Source organism: Sphaeramia orbicularis, chromosome 24 (assembly GCF_902148855.1).
Source record: "Sphaeramia orbicularis chromosome 24, fSphaOr1.1, whole genome shotgun sequence".
Classification (NCBI taxonomy): domain Eukaryota; kingdom Metazoa; phylum Chordata; class Actinopteri; order Kurtiformes; family Apogonidae; genus Sphaeramia; species Sphaeramia orbicularis.
The window spans coordinates 1,897,542-1,911,409 of NC_043979.1; the positions used below are offsets into that span (position 1 = coordinate 1,897,542).

Below are 13,868 nucleotides of genomic sequence, written 5' to 3' on the forward strand. Positions count from 1 at the left end.
ATTAGAGTATGTTAAAATGTGAGAAAACAGCAGATTAGCAGCATTAAAAATGTTTTTATTTCATAGTTTTCACACAATACATCAATAAATACATGTTTCTTTGCTTCAAGAATTAAATGCATGGTGTCTGTCAAGATGTGGGAACATTTTTGGAACTCCATGAAAAATAGGTTCATAAACGAATTTTCAGTTGCATTCTTTTTTTCGTGTCTAAAGAAGAATAAAAACACTCAGGAAAAAAAAAAATCTTGATTAAAGTTCTCATAATTCATGCATGAAAGGGTTAACTTGGCATTTAGTGTGTTGGACTTAAAATAGTAATTCCATTCAAATCAAGCATTTCAGTTTAATGCACTCAAGTTTTCATTACTTATTACTTACATTTTTTAGGCAATGGGTCACCTCAGATTTTTTAAGTAAACTCAACTTATCTGGTTTTACAGTGAAGATACAGCTTTAAAATGTGTAAATATATTATAATGACCCTTTTGATAATTTTTCACAGTATGTACAAGCAGACACACCATCACACACTGATATTACTGTTAGTTGGACTTTATGTTCTTTACATAAGTGCTTGTACTGAACAATTATTCAAATTCATCTTCTCTGGAATTCACACATTTATTGTGGAACAAGCAAATTAAAGCAAACAAAAGCTTCTGCCAGTTCAAATGGACCATAAGCATCATCTGAAACTCAGAAACATCTTCTATAACCAGTGTTTTAACTCAGTCTAGTGCAGAGTTGGTCAAACTGTGGGAATGGGGGGGAGGTGGCGTGAAGTCCTTCCAGGGGGGTCATGGATCAGTCCTGGGTGTTTTTTTGTTCTTCAGGTTGGAACATGTATCAGGTGGAACTAATGTTTGATGGTTGGAACACCCTGGACTCATTTTGTGGACGGACACCAAACCAATCTGTTGCCATGGTGATCTGTCACTAGACTAGACAAAGAGTTTAGGTTTGGACAAGGACTGGACTGGAAAAGACCCATGGACACACAGGGTTGTGTTTTGGACCAGTTTGGACTTCTCTGTTCTCAGATGTCCAGTGGAAACGGGCTCATGGACCCACTGATACTGGTCACATGTTCACCTGTGGAACCGACATGTGTTTGTTGGACTAAAACAGGGCTGTCAGACTCATGTTAGTTCAGTTCCACTTTCAGTCTGATATGATCTAAAGTGGGCCGGAGCAGTAAAATAATATAAATAATAGCATAAGAACTTTTGAGTGAAAAAATTAAATTCCATAATGAAAATATTTACATCTACAAATTGTACTCAAACATAACATGAACAAATATGAACAACCTGAAAATACTTTAGTAAAACTAGAAGCACTTGGAGAGCGCAGACCTCTGCCAAGGCTGATCAGTGGCCCCCCCCGTGGGCCCCCCCACCCCCGATCACCACCAAAATTTAATCATTTCTTCCTTATCCCATTTCCAACAAACCCTGAAAATTTCATCCAAATCTGTCCATAACTTTTTGAGTTATGTTGCACACTAACGGACAGACAAACAAACAGACAAACAAACCCTGGCAAAAACAGAACCTCCTTGGCGGAGGTGATAAGTGCAATGTTAACAATATTATGCCTTAGTTTATCACTTATACATGTGGATCACAACTTAGAGATTATAGTGGATCTACAAATACACACAACATTAAATAACAGACAGAATATTATTAAAGTTCCACAGACTTCTCTCAAGACATTTCAGATATTCACATTTTTTTAATAAAAGGCTAGTCTGTAAATGTAAACATTTTTGTGTTATTACCTCCACCAGGAGGTACTGTGATCACTGTGCTTTGTTTGTTTGTTTGTTTTTTTTTAGCAACTTTAGTGTAAAACTCTTCCACCCATCTTTTCCCAGATCTTCCCCACAGATAGGCCTAGGCCCTGGGACCAACCCAGTCCATTTTGGTCCCAGTAGACAAAGTTCAAGGTCACAGCAAGAGTCACAACATCTACAGTTTTCCATCTGTCATCATTGAGACATTTGTAAAAAATTCATCAAAAATTCAAAACGACTCCGATTCTCCTCCAGTTGGATCCACCTGTAGCTTAGAACATCTCTTGTATCTGGAACTAAATTGTCCACATCCACTGTGAATGTGGACTCTGTGGACATTTACAACTGAACATTGAAAATCCCATTTCCCACACATTTAAAATTAGAACTCAACTAATATTGATGTGAATTGAATCTAATTGGACAGACACATGACTGGGACCAGATTCAACTGTTTCTGTGTATGGACAACCTGGAAACTGTTGGATTTAAACAGAAAGAGTGGATCCACACATGCACAGCGTTCAGGGTGTTTGGTGGAGGTTTGAGTTCTCTGAACACTAGTTTTACTTTTTTTACACTCAAACAAAGACACAAATTTACAGTTTTCATTAGTTAGAGGTTATTAGGATAGTATTTGACTAGTCTGATCCACTTCAGACTGAAATAACCTAAAATGATTCTAACATCCTTGATTGTTCGTATCTTCAGTGTAATTTTTACATTTCACAAACTCATCCCAGGGACCAAATTGAACCCTTTGTTGGGCCGGATTTGGCCCCTGGGCCGCATGTTTGACACCTGTGGTCTAGAAAAAGGAACTTTATTGTCAGAGTTGAAAGATAACTGGACATTTACTATTTTTATTTGGGTAAGTATTGTCTCGGAGCAGTCTGGGTGAGTTTATTTGGATTATGCAAACAAAAATCTAAGTCATTTTTAATTTGAACAAAAAATGATTCAAGGAAAAGCAAAAAGTATTGATATGATATTGATGTTTCTGTCAATAACAGTTGTAATTGCACCATTGGTACAGAGTTGTTGGGGTTGGGGGGGCTGGAGGTCTATGGTCCTTTAAAGGGGCGGGGCACAGAAAAAAACTGAGACCCAGTGCTTTAGTGTGTGTTAGTGGCCGGCTGATAGGTTTATTATTTTAGATTCTTCTTCTTCTTCCTCTTTTTTTTTTTTTTTTTTTTTTTTTGTAAATTTATTTTTAGTTTCTGTTGGATTTTCTTCCCATGTTGTTTTATTGTGGCCACACCCCCTTTTGGGATATAATGAGGCTGATTGGCTCACACCTGTTTTTCCACCCAGAGCAGAACAGGACTGTGCTGAACAGAGAAGTGAGGTGAGCAGAAAGAACATGGGAGTTTGATTTGTTTGACATATTATTTTGAACAGATATTAAGCTGTATATTCATGTGGAATGGGTTGTTTTCTTTGTCGAAGTGCAGTTTGGTTCACATACCTACTGCTGTTCACTGGATGAGTGAGGAGTTTGAACCCTTGGTAGGCGGAGCAAAGCATGTGGGAAATATGGAGCCAATGTGGGGCCATAAGTTTTATGTATGAAATATAATTTTAATTCTTTTGAATAAATAATTTATTTTCATTTTTTACTTTATATATATTTTAATATTTGAGGTTTTATTTTTTCAGTTGCATGTTTTTCTTTTCAGATTCAGATCTTATTTTTCATGGTTTCAAATCTTTTTTTTCAGTTTCAGATCTCTTTGTTTTTTCGCTTGTTCAACTTTGGCCTGAATTGGTGTGGTGGGCGTGGCCTCAACTGATTTATTCAAAAGAATTACTGAAGTTGAATCAAAATTATATTAACCTGAAAAAACTTTTCATACCCTTATTTTTATTTGAACACGTTGTTGTATTTTTCAAAATTCAAGATCAAAACTTAATTTTCAGTTTCAAATTTTATTTTTTCATATACAAAACTTCTGGCCCTAAATTGGCTCCGTAGTAATTAATTGTAGTGGCATGTTTTGTTTCTTTTGTTTGTTCTTCTGTTTGAAATGTGTGTGGATTAAATTACAATTTAATTATGAGTAATATGTCTTGTTTGTAATAACTGTTTGTGCTTTTAAAGAAAATATAACCTAAGTAATTTTGCAAAATAACTTATGTACAAATGTTTGTGTTTTAGTTTCACGGCGCTCGATGATGAAATAAATATTGTACCAGTTGAACTCTACGCTGTTTCACTGGATGCCAAGGGCTGCTACAGTGTGTGTGTGGTGGTGTGTGTGTGTGTGTGTGTGTGTGTGTGTAAAGGTCCGTTTCTGTTTCTGAGGTGAAGAAAACCCTGTGCAGCTGGTCCTTGTGCATCCTTTAGGAGATGGTTTATTGCAGTTCGCTGTAAGATGTTCGAGTGAATGGGGGAGAAAACACAAACGAGTCACACACAGTCACACTGAAAACCTCTGCTACTACATATTTCAGTCGAAACATCTCGGCTTTTGTCAAACAGACAGTGTTGCAGTTCTGTAACACATCTGTAACATGTGTCCAAAAATAATGAAGATAAAAATATAAAAGGCAAACATGACTGATGGCAAAGAGGTCCAGCTGTTCAGTGATGCCACTGCTTCAGACATCAGTGTTGTGTCCATGTCCATCTGCATCAGCACAGAACGCAGAAGAACAAAGAAGACAAAGCCTGTCCATGACGTGGAGGACGCAGACATTTTACACATAAATTCGGCCCTCTGTTCCTGTTTAAGACTAGAAAAGCACTCGGAGAGCACAGACTTCCGCCAAGGCAGAATGAATCTGAGCAGAGGATCGACCTGTAGACTTTATCCACCATTCTGATAACATTATTATGGCTTTGCTCTGGAAATATGACGACATTATTCTTATAATAACATATCAACTTTATTCTCGTAAAATTATGATTGTTTTTGTATTCAACTTTACAGGTTTTATGTCAATATTTTACGACTTTATTCTCATATCAACAGATGTTTTTATTACCCTCCACCAGGAGGGTACGTGATCACTTTGGGCTTTGTTTGTTTGTTTGTTTTTTAGCAACTTTATGGGAAAACTCTTCCACCCATCTTTCCCAGATCTTCCCCACAGATAGGCCTCGGCCCTGGGACCAACCCAGTCCATTTTGGTCCCAGTAGGCCAAAGTTCAAGGTCACAGCAAGTCACAACATCTACAGTTTTCCATCTTCATCAGTGAGACATTTTTTAAATTCATAAGAATTCAAAATGACTCGATTCTCCTCCAATTGAATCCACCCATAACTTGAACATTATCTTGTATCTGGAACTAAATTGTCCACATCCACTGTGGATGTGGACTCTGTGGACATTTACATTGAACATTGAAAATCCCATTTACCACACATTTAAAATTAGAACTCAACTAATATTGATGTGAACTGAATCTAATTGACAGACACATGACTGGGACCAAGCTTCAACTGTTTCTGCTGTATGGAACAACCTGGAAACTGTTGAATTTAAACAGAAAGAGTCGATCCACACATGCACAGCGTTCAGGGTGAAGGAGGAGGTTTGGGTTCAATGAACACTTGTTTTCTTATGTGGCCCTAATACGCCCTCGTACATAATAACCAGGGAAGAGGACATATCTGGACTTTACCTTTAAAACTGTTGTAATTCCTAAATTATTAATGTAGTATTTTGGTTAAAGCCCTTGAATTAAAGTCCACAGTTCAGTCACATGTTGGTGGTTTCATTTCATATTCACTGTGGTGGTGCACAGACATAAAAATACAACATCTGTGTTCCAGTCCAAACAGGTCTGGGCCTGAGTCCAGTTTAGTAATGATGGGACTCTGGTCGGTCTGAGTCTGTGGTGGGTCGTAGAAGGTCCACATGCTGAACCAACACAGAAACAGCATTAGCATTGGGTTGGTGTTAGTGTGTGTGTGTGTGTGGGGGGGCTAATGGCACTAGCATGGCTCCATTTATTTTAGTTTGTTTCCAAAACAAAAAGACATAAATTCTCCAAAAAGTCATGTGCAGCAGTTTTTCCACTGGAGCCGTAGTTTGTACCTTCATCTGGACTGGAAAACGCTGCCACAAAAACAGAACAAACCTTCTGTTGGCACACACAACAGTTTGGACACTACTCAGAATCACCTCCAAGTCAGTGAGATGTTCATATAACAAAGGTGTTTGTGTAAACATAATGAATGAAGGAGGAGTTTAACTAGATTATGTAAAAACACTTAATTTTTATAATAATCTCCTGCTTTTCGTTTTAAACAGCTTCAAATATGTATGAAATATATTTCCTCATATTTCATAGCAAGTTATTACATATCCCAAAACTTAGTTCTACAGGTGAATCGGATGCAGACCAGGGCTGTCCAACTCACTTCAGTTCAGGGACCACATTTGATCTGAAGGGGACCGGACCAGTAAAATAATAACATTATAACCTGTAAATAATGTCAACTCCAGGTTTTTGTCTTTGTTTTGGTGTCATAAAAAACATTAAATTATGAAAAGAGTTTCCATTTACAAACTTTCCTGAAAATTCTTAAGAAAAATAAGAGCAATTTCAACAATATTATGCCTCAACTTGTCATTTGAACATGTGTATTACACACAATGTTGCACAAAACATTTAGTAATAGTAGCAGAATGTTGTTAAAATTACACTTTATTTCCGTTAGATATTTAGGTTGTTTATATTTGTTCAGGTTATTCACATTTTATTGTGAAATGATAGTTTGTAAATGTAAATATTTTCATAGTTTAAGGTTATTTTTTGCACCAAAAGACAGAAAAAAGTGTAATTGTGTATATTTATAGGTTATTTTGCTATTATACTAGTCATTTTAGCACTTTGTAAATTCATCTTGTGGGTTGAAGTGGAACCTTTGGCGGGCCGGTTTGGCCCACGGGCCACGTGTTTGACACCCCTCATCTAGACGCATGACCCAACAAATACGCCAAACTAAGGGACAGGCACCTCACGTCCTAAATCTGACCACAAAATCTCAAAGTCTCACCATATTTGAGATCCCATTAACTACTGTTAGCTAAGAGCTAATGTTAGCACTCACCGACTTCTGAGCTAATATTACAGTTGCTACTGTTCAAAATCATTCAGTTGTAAATAAGTGCTGAAAATATTGATCAGAATAGGTCGAAATTGCGTAGGTATAGAACGCCAAATGCCGTAAGAACTGGCGTGACATACCATGCGATTTCATTAATCAGTTTCTAAAGTTGTTGTTTTAAATTCAGGATGTTAATTAGTAAGAAAGCAGAAGATTATTACAAAATGTAGATGTTATTACATAAAGACATGAAAATTACTTATTCACATGTGTGTTGTCGCAGTCCTCAGTCCAGAACCAGACGTCTGACAGTGAGTGTAAACATGAGCATATGACACATACAGTGGGATGGTTTAAGTTAAGGGGTGAGTTAAAGCCTCCTTAAGGGATTCTTCTATTCAATGGTTCGTTTTCCTTCAGAGGGTTGTGGGGGGGGCTGTCTTGGCTGCCAACAGGGCTGTCACCAGTTAATCACAGGGCTGACCAGGAGCATCCACTCTCACATTCACACCTACTGGTATTTGAGTTGGACCAGTTTACCCAGTTCAGGTGTTTGTCATCTGTGGACGGTGGAGAACCTGGAGAGAACCGACACAGACAGAAGGAGAACCTGCACAAACGGAGCCTTTGGACAGCCGTTACCCAGGACGGAGCCGCTCCGTCACTATAGTCACTTTTCCACTGACCCTCAAACTGCGTGAATATAACTTGCGCATAAAAATTTGTCTGATGGAAAAAAGGACAATTTCACCAAAACTCTATTTTTTGGTGAAAAGTTTTCGTTCTTCCAAGAGGTGGTGTTTCTGGTGTAGTAAAATTGGCATATCACGCAAAACTGCAACAGAAAGACCTTTTTGCGCAACTAGTCATGTGAACAACAAAAAAAGGATGTTGATGGATGTTACAACAAGAGAAGAAGAAAAGCTTTAAAACATGAGGAAACCCAATCATTGTAGAACTTAGTACGAGACAGAGAGGGTAACAAGTATCCAAAAAACACATATTTATGTTTGTCGACATGACTTCTCGTGTCATCTCGCAATAATAAATAAACAGATCATTGCATTTGTGATTTGATGGAAAAACCCACATTACGCACTTCTGTTTTTTAAAAATTTAGTAAATATGGGTAAAGTTTTGCGCAGATGTCCAATGGAAAGCGACTCTGTTTGTCTTCTGTACAGATGCACCTCCTCCAATGATGTAGTGTCGGGTCTGTATTGTGTGGAGCTATTGTTGGCTGCTGCCCTCTGGTGGTCAAACATCCCTTAAAGCTGCTTTAACTCAGGTTGGCTCTGAGGAAAGAACTGAAGCTTCTCTGATCCGTACAACCTCAGTTACGGTCGAAACACAGTGGTACCTGGATGTACGAGTTTTCATTCGTTCTGTGACCCGAGCTTGTAACTCAATTTGCTCGTATGTCAATCAATTTTCCACATTGAAATTAATTGAAATGGAACATTAATAATAAGTATTTAATGTAAATGTATTTTATTTGAGTTAGTTTTTTTAAATGCAATTGTAAATGTGCAGATGGTGGTGATATTTGGTCTTACAGCTATTATCTCCTGCTGTCGCTGTCCACAGGGGAGGTGCTGAAACGCTTTGTGTCTGGAAGAGGTGAACAGATGAACCAGGGTTAGGAAAAGAAATTTGGCAAAATAACTGAACAAAAAGCCCAAAAACGCCAGCACTACCCAACAGAGATGCTTCCACGGTGAGGTAACCCCGGTAACCACGTGAAGTGAACCAGTGAGACGTGGGATGCCGGGCGGATGTTGTGTGCAACTAGCGGCGGTGTTTCTGAACTCACTCATAAATCAGATTTTGACTCGCAACTCAAGCAAAAAAATCGACCGAGCACCGGCTCACAACTCAGAAAACTCGTAAGTCGAGGTACCAGCGTTGTACGAAAACTGTAAACAGTATTCAGGTTCCAAACAGATAGTACCAAAAAAAGAAAGACTTGTTTCTAAAGACGATGAATCTGGAGGAAGCATTGGAGTTCTGCTACGTCAACAGAGTGGCACATGAACGCACACCTGGGGGCGGGATGACGGACAGGCAGACTGTGACGGACAGGCTGACTGTGACAGACAGGCAGACTGTGACGGACAGGCTGACTGTGACAGACAGGCTGACTATGACAGACAGGCAGACTGTGACGGACAGGCTGACTGTGACAGACAGGCAGACTGTGACGGACAGGCTGACTGTTGTGACAGACAGGCAGACTGTGACAGACAGGCAGACTGTGACAGACAGGGGCAGACGGTGACAGACAGCTGACTGTGACAGACAGGCTGACTTGTGACAGACAGGCAGCTGTGACAGACAGGCTGACTGTGACAGACAGGTGCAAGACTGTGACGGACAGGCAGACTGTGACGGAAGGCAGAACTGTGACAGACAGGCTGACTGTGACGGACAGGCAGACTGTGACAGACAGGCTGACTGTGACAGACAGGCAGACTGTGACGGACAGGCAGACTGTGACGGACAGGCAGACTGTGACAGACAGGCTGACTGTGACGGACAGGCTGACTGTGACAGACAGGCTGACTGTGACAGACAGGCTGACTGTGACAGACAGGCAGACTGTGACAGACAGGCAGACTCTGAGGTCAAACAGGAAGTCAGCAGGAGGTCCACTGATCCAGTCAAAGGACACAGCTGTGTGTCCGACAGAGGACCCAGAGGGGACACTGGGGGGGACACCAGGCGTCTTCTCAGTCTGCTGTGCAGGTCCCAGGGGAGGCTGCAGTGTAAAGGGGGGGGTTTACTTCAGGGACAGTTTGTGCTTGGGTTTGTGTTGGGTCATTCATTTCCATGCTGTTTATTTCTAACAAGTCATTTCATATTAAAATCACAAGTCAAATGAAAATATCCAATCAATAATGTTATACAAAATGTATTTTCATGTAAGGAAACTGTGAAGTGTCAAAATAAACTCCACACTGGATCACTCTGGTGTTGTTGTATTACTGAATGTTCAAATGTGAACTGTGGTGAACTTGGAAACTGTCCCGCAGCGGTGAACAGAAAGTGAATTGAGCCCATCCGTCCCACAGTGCACTTGTGTTAGGACATGTTGGGTTGTCGTCGGCAGCTTCCGGAGGCTCCTGTGGTCTGTACATGAAGGTGAGGAGGAACAGAGCCACGTTGTAGGAACACCAGTACGCCGTGTGGGAGGTGACCGCAGACCAGTAGCGGCTCTCCACTAAACCCTCGGCAGCTCAAAGTCAATGCGCCGCTCCAGTTCCACTGAAAGACACAGAAGGACCAGGTTAGACCCAGGTAGACCCAGGTAGACCCGGTAGACCCCGGTAGACCCCGGTAGACCCCGGTAGACCCCGGTAGACCCAGGTAGACCCAGGTAGGACCCCGGTAGACCCCAGGGGACAGCGAGGACACTTTAACACAAGGACTCTGACACATATGGACGTACAGGACTGCAATGCTTTAGGCAGTCTTTAGATTAGATGTTTTTATAGCGTTTAAACCAGGGGTGTCAAACATGCGGTCCTGGGGGCCAAATGCGTCCACACCAAAGGTTCCAGTCCAGCCCATAGGATGAATTTACAAGTGCAAAAACTCCACAGTCAAGGCTGTGGAACTCATTTAGTGCGGTTCCACATACAGACCAATCTGATCTACAGTCAAATAATAACAGCAGAAGAACCGACAAAAAGAATGACTCCGTATTTTCTTCTGTTTGATGTGAAAAAAAAACAATATTCCATTATGCCTATAAAATAATGACAACTTGAAATATTTGTCTTTGTTTTTAGTCCAAAAAATAACATTAAATTATGAAAATATTTACACTTACAAACTATCCTGTGACAATAAAATGTGAATAAACCTGAACAAATATGAACAAAACTGAAGCATCTAAAGAAAATTCAGCCCAATTTGAACTCTTCCCTCCTGTCCCTCAGTGTTTAGTGTCTTTGTAGATCTGATCCAGAATGCACATGAAGAAATGATAAGTTGAGGCAGAACATTGTTAAAATTGCTCTTATTTTCTTAAGAAATTTCAGTTTTTCAGGTTATTTAAATTTTTTTTTTGTTTCGATAGTTTATAAAAGTAAGTATTTTCATAATAAATGGGTTTTTTTTGCACTAAAACAAAGACAAAAATATGGAGTTGTCATTATTTATAGGTTATTCTGTTAGTATTTTACTGGTCCGGTCCACTGCAGATCAAATGGAGCTGAATGTGGAACCTGAAAGAACAGGAGTTTGAGAGCCCTGGTTTAAATGAACATACATATTTATTTCTCGGTCTCTTTTCTTGGTCACAGCCTTAAAAGACACAAAACAGAACAGTGTTCAGAATATGTCACTGTCCACAAGGGGGTGCCACAGGGTTCCACATTAGGACCCCTCCTTTTTATTCTGTATATAAATGACTCTAGGCACAGTGTGTCTGATGCTGATCTGTATTTTATGCTGATGACACAGTTATTTACTGCTGTGGATCAACTCTTGCTCAAACCACTGAATACGTGCAGAGGTTTTGATGCAGTCCAGCACTCACTTCTTCAGCTGAAACTTGTCCTCAGTACTGAAAAAACTAAGACGATGCTGTTTTCAAACTCTAAGAAGTTGTCTGAAACTATCCCAATAGTGTCTGCTCTGAGGTGAATGTCCTAGGATATTTTTCCCGCCTGATTTTAAATTACATTAGTCTTGTAATATTATGACTTTATTCTCAAAATATGACAACATTATTCTCATAATATTACGAAATCATTCTTATAAAATGATAACTTTTTGTATTCGACTTTATTCTCGTAGTGACAGTGTTCTTATTTTCTTATGTTGCTCTAATACGCCATAGTACAAAATGTAATATATTAAAAAAATATATATTTCAGGTGCGTAAAGGGTTAAAAAGTTTACACAAATTTCTGGACTACAGTTGATGCTGTGCCCTGTTGATCAGGTGCAGGTGGACCTTCCAGACCTGGTCCAGACCTGGTTCGGCCCCAGTCCAGACCCGGTCCCCTCAGTGGACTCACCGGAGGCGTTGTCCATGACAGCAGAGGTGGACTGGGACATGGCCGCCGCTGCCTCCTCCACCCTTCTCTCCTCCTCCATCTGTTTGTCCTTCTCCTCAGTTTCAGCCACTGTCGTTCCTTCTTCCACCTCAGAGGCCCCGCCCTCAGAGTCTGATGGCTCCTCCTCCACTCCGCCCACTTGGCCACTGGAACGGGAAAAACGGGAAAACAGAATTCCGCCGATTCCCTTCCCAAGACTCGCAGCACCTGAGTGGAAGAGAGAAGAACGATAGACGCATGAATCAGTCATCTGAACTAGAAATAAAAAAAAATAAAAATAAAAAAAGAACTAGAAATACAGTAAAAAAAAGACAAAAAAGAACTAGAAATATATGTTTAACTGGGTGAACCCCGCCTTCTCCCATTGGCAGCTGGAATAGAATAGAATAGAACAGAATAGAATAGAACAGAATAGAATAGAATAGAACAGAATAGAATAGAATAGAATAGAACAGAACAGAATAGAGTACAACAGAATAGAATAGAATAGATTAGAACACAATAGAATAGAATACAGTAGAATAGAATAGAATAGATAAGAACAGAATAGAATAGAATAGATTAGAACAGAATAGAATACAGTAGAATAGAATAGAATAGAATAGAACAGAATAGAGTAGAACAGAATAGAATAGAACAGAATAGAATAGAACAGAATAGAATAGAGTAGAACAGAATAGAACACAATAGCATAGAATAGAATAGAGTAGAATAGAGTAGAACAGAACTGAATAGAGTAGAATAGAATACAATAGAACAGAATAGAATAGAACAGAATAGAATGGAGTAGAATAGAATAGAGTAGAATAGAGTAGAACAGAATAGAATAGAACACAATAGAATAGAATAGAGTAGAATAGAGTAGAGTAGAACAGAATAGAATAGAATGGAATAGAATGGAGTAGAATAGAATAGAATAGAACAGAATAGAATAGAGTAGAACAGAATAGAATAGAACAGAATAGAGTAGAATAGAATAGAACAGAACAGAATAGAGTAGAACAGAATAGAATAGAGTAGAATAGAATAGAGTAGAACAGAATAGAACAGAATAAAATAGAATAGAATAGAACAGAATAGATAGAACAGAATAGAACAGCAGAACAGAATAGAACACAATAGAATAGAATAGAATTGAATAGAATAGAACAGAATAGAAAACAATTGAATTGAACAGAACAGAATTGAAAACAATAGAATAGAACAGAATAGAATAGTATACACTTTATTGTCACTGCAGAATACCATTTGTAAGATGTTCACATAAAATACATACATCAATTATAAAACAGTTAAGAATAAAAAATATTTGAAAAAATAAAACAGTCACGTACAAAAAGACACACACACACACACACACACACACACACACACACACAGAGGTAGAATGTGTAGAATGTACATGTTTATGCTCCAGTGGTGCTGCAGCTGTCTGAAGGACTCAGTGACTGAATATGGACGTTCATGGAGGACTCAGAACACACATTCAGTTCTAACGTGTTGTGTCTGTTTCACCTCTGGTTGTGTCTGTGATGGGTGTGTGTGCACAACCGCCACCTACTGGACAGCAGGCACCGCTAATCTGATCAACACACGTCAGTAACTGGTGTCAAATACAGTTCTTCATCTGTTCAGATATGACCATATTTGGACATTCAGAGGATCCGTAGTTACCAGGACAGAATAGTTTTTTGTGTCAACTTTCAAACATTTTAACTTTCCAAACTGATCTGAATGTATCATCCTCTGCACTTAGTATTTGTCAGTCATTTTCCTGTATTGAATTTACCGATCCAGCAGATGTTAATAATAGCTCTGAGTAAATTTAACAATTATTCTATCAAAACAAAGCTGAAGAAAAAGAACCGGATCAGATCTCCTCCTCCCACTACTACTAAACCACAGGTGTCAAACATGCGGCCCGGGGGCCAAATCCAGCCC

At 39.3% G+C, this 13,868-nt stretch overlaps 1 pseudogene; it reads right to left on the bottom strand.

Moving 5' to 3' along the window:
- Nucleotides 1-8,871: 8,871 nt before the first annotated feature.
- LOC115415543 (phospholipase DDHD1-like) overlaps nt 8,872-13,868 on the bottom strand; it is a 36,915-nt pseudogene continuing 31,918 nt past the window's right edge.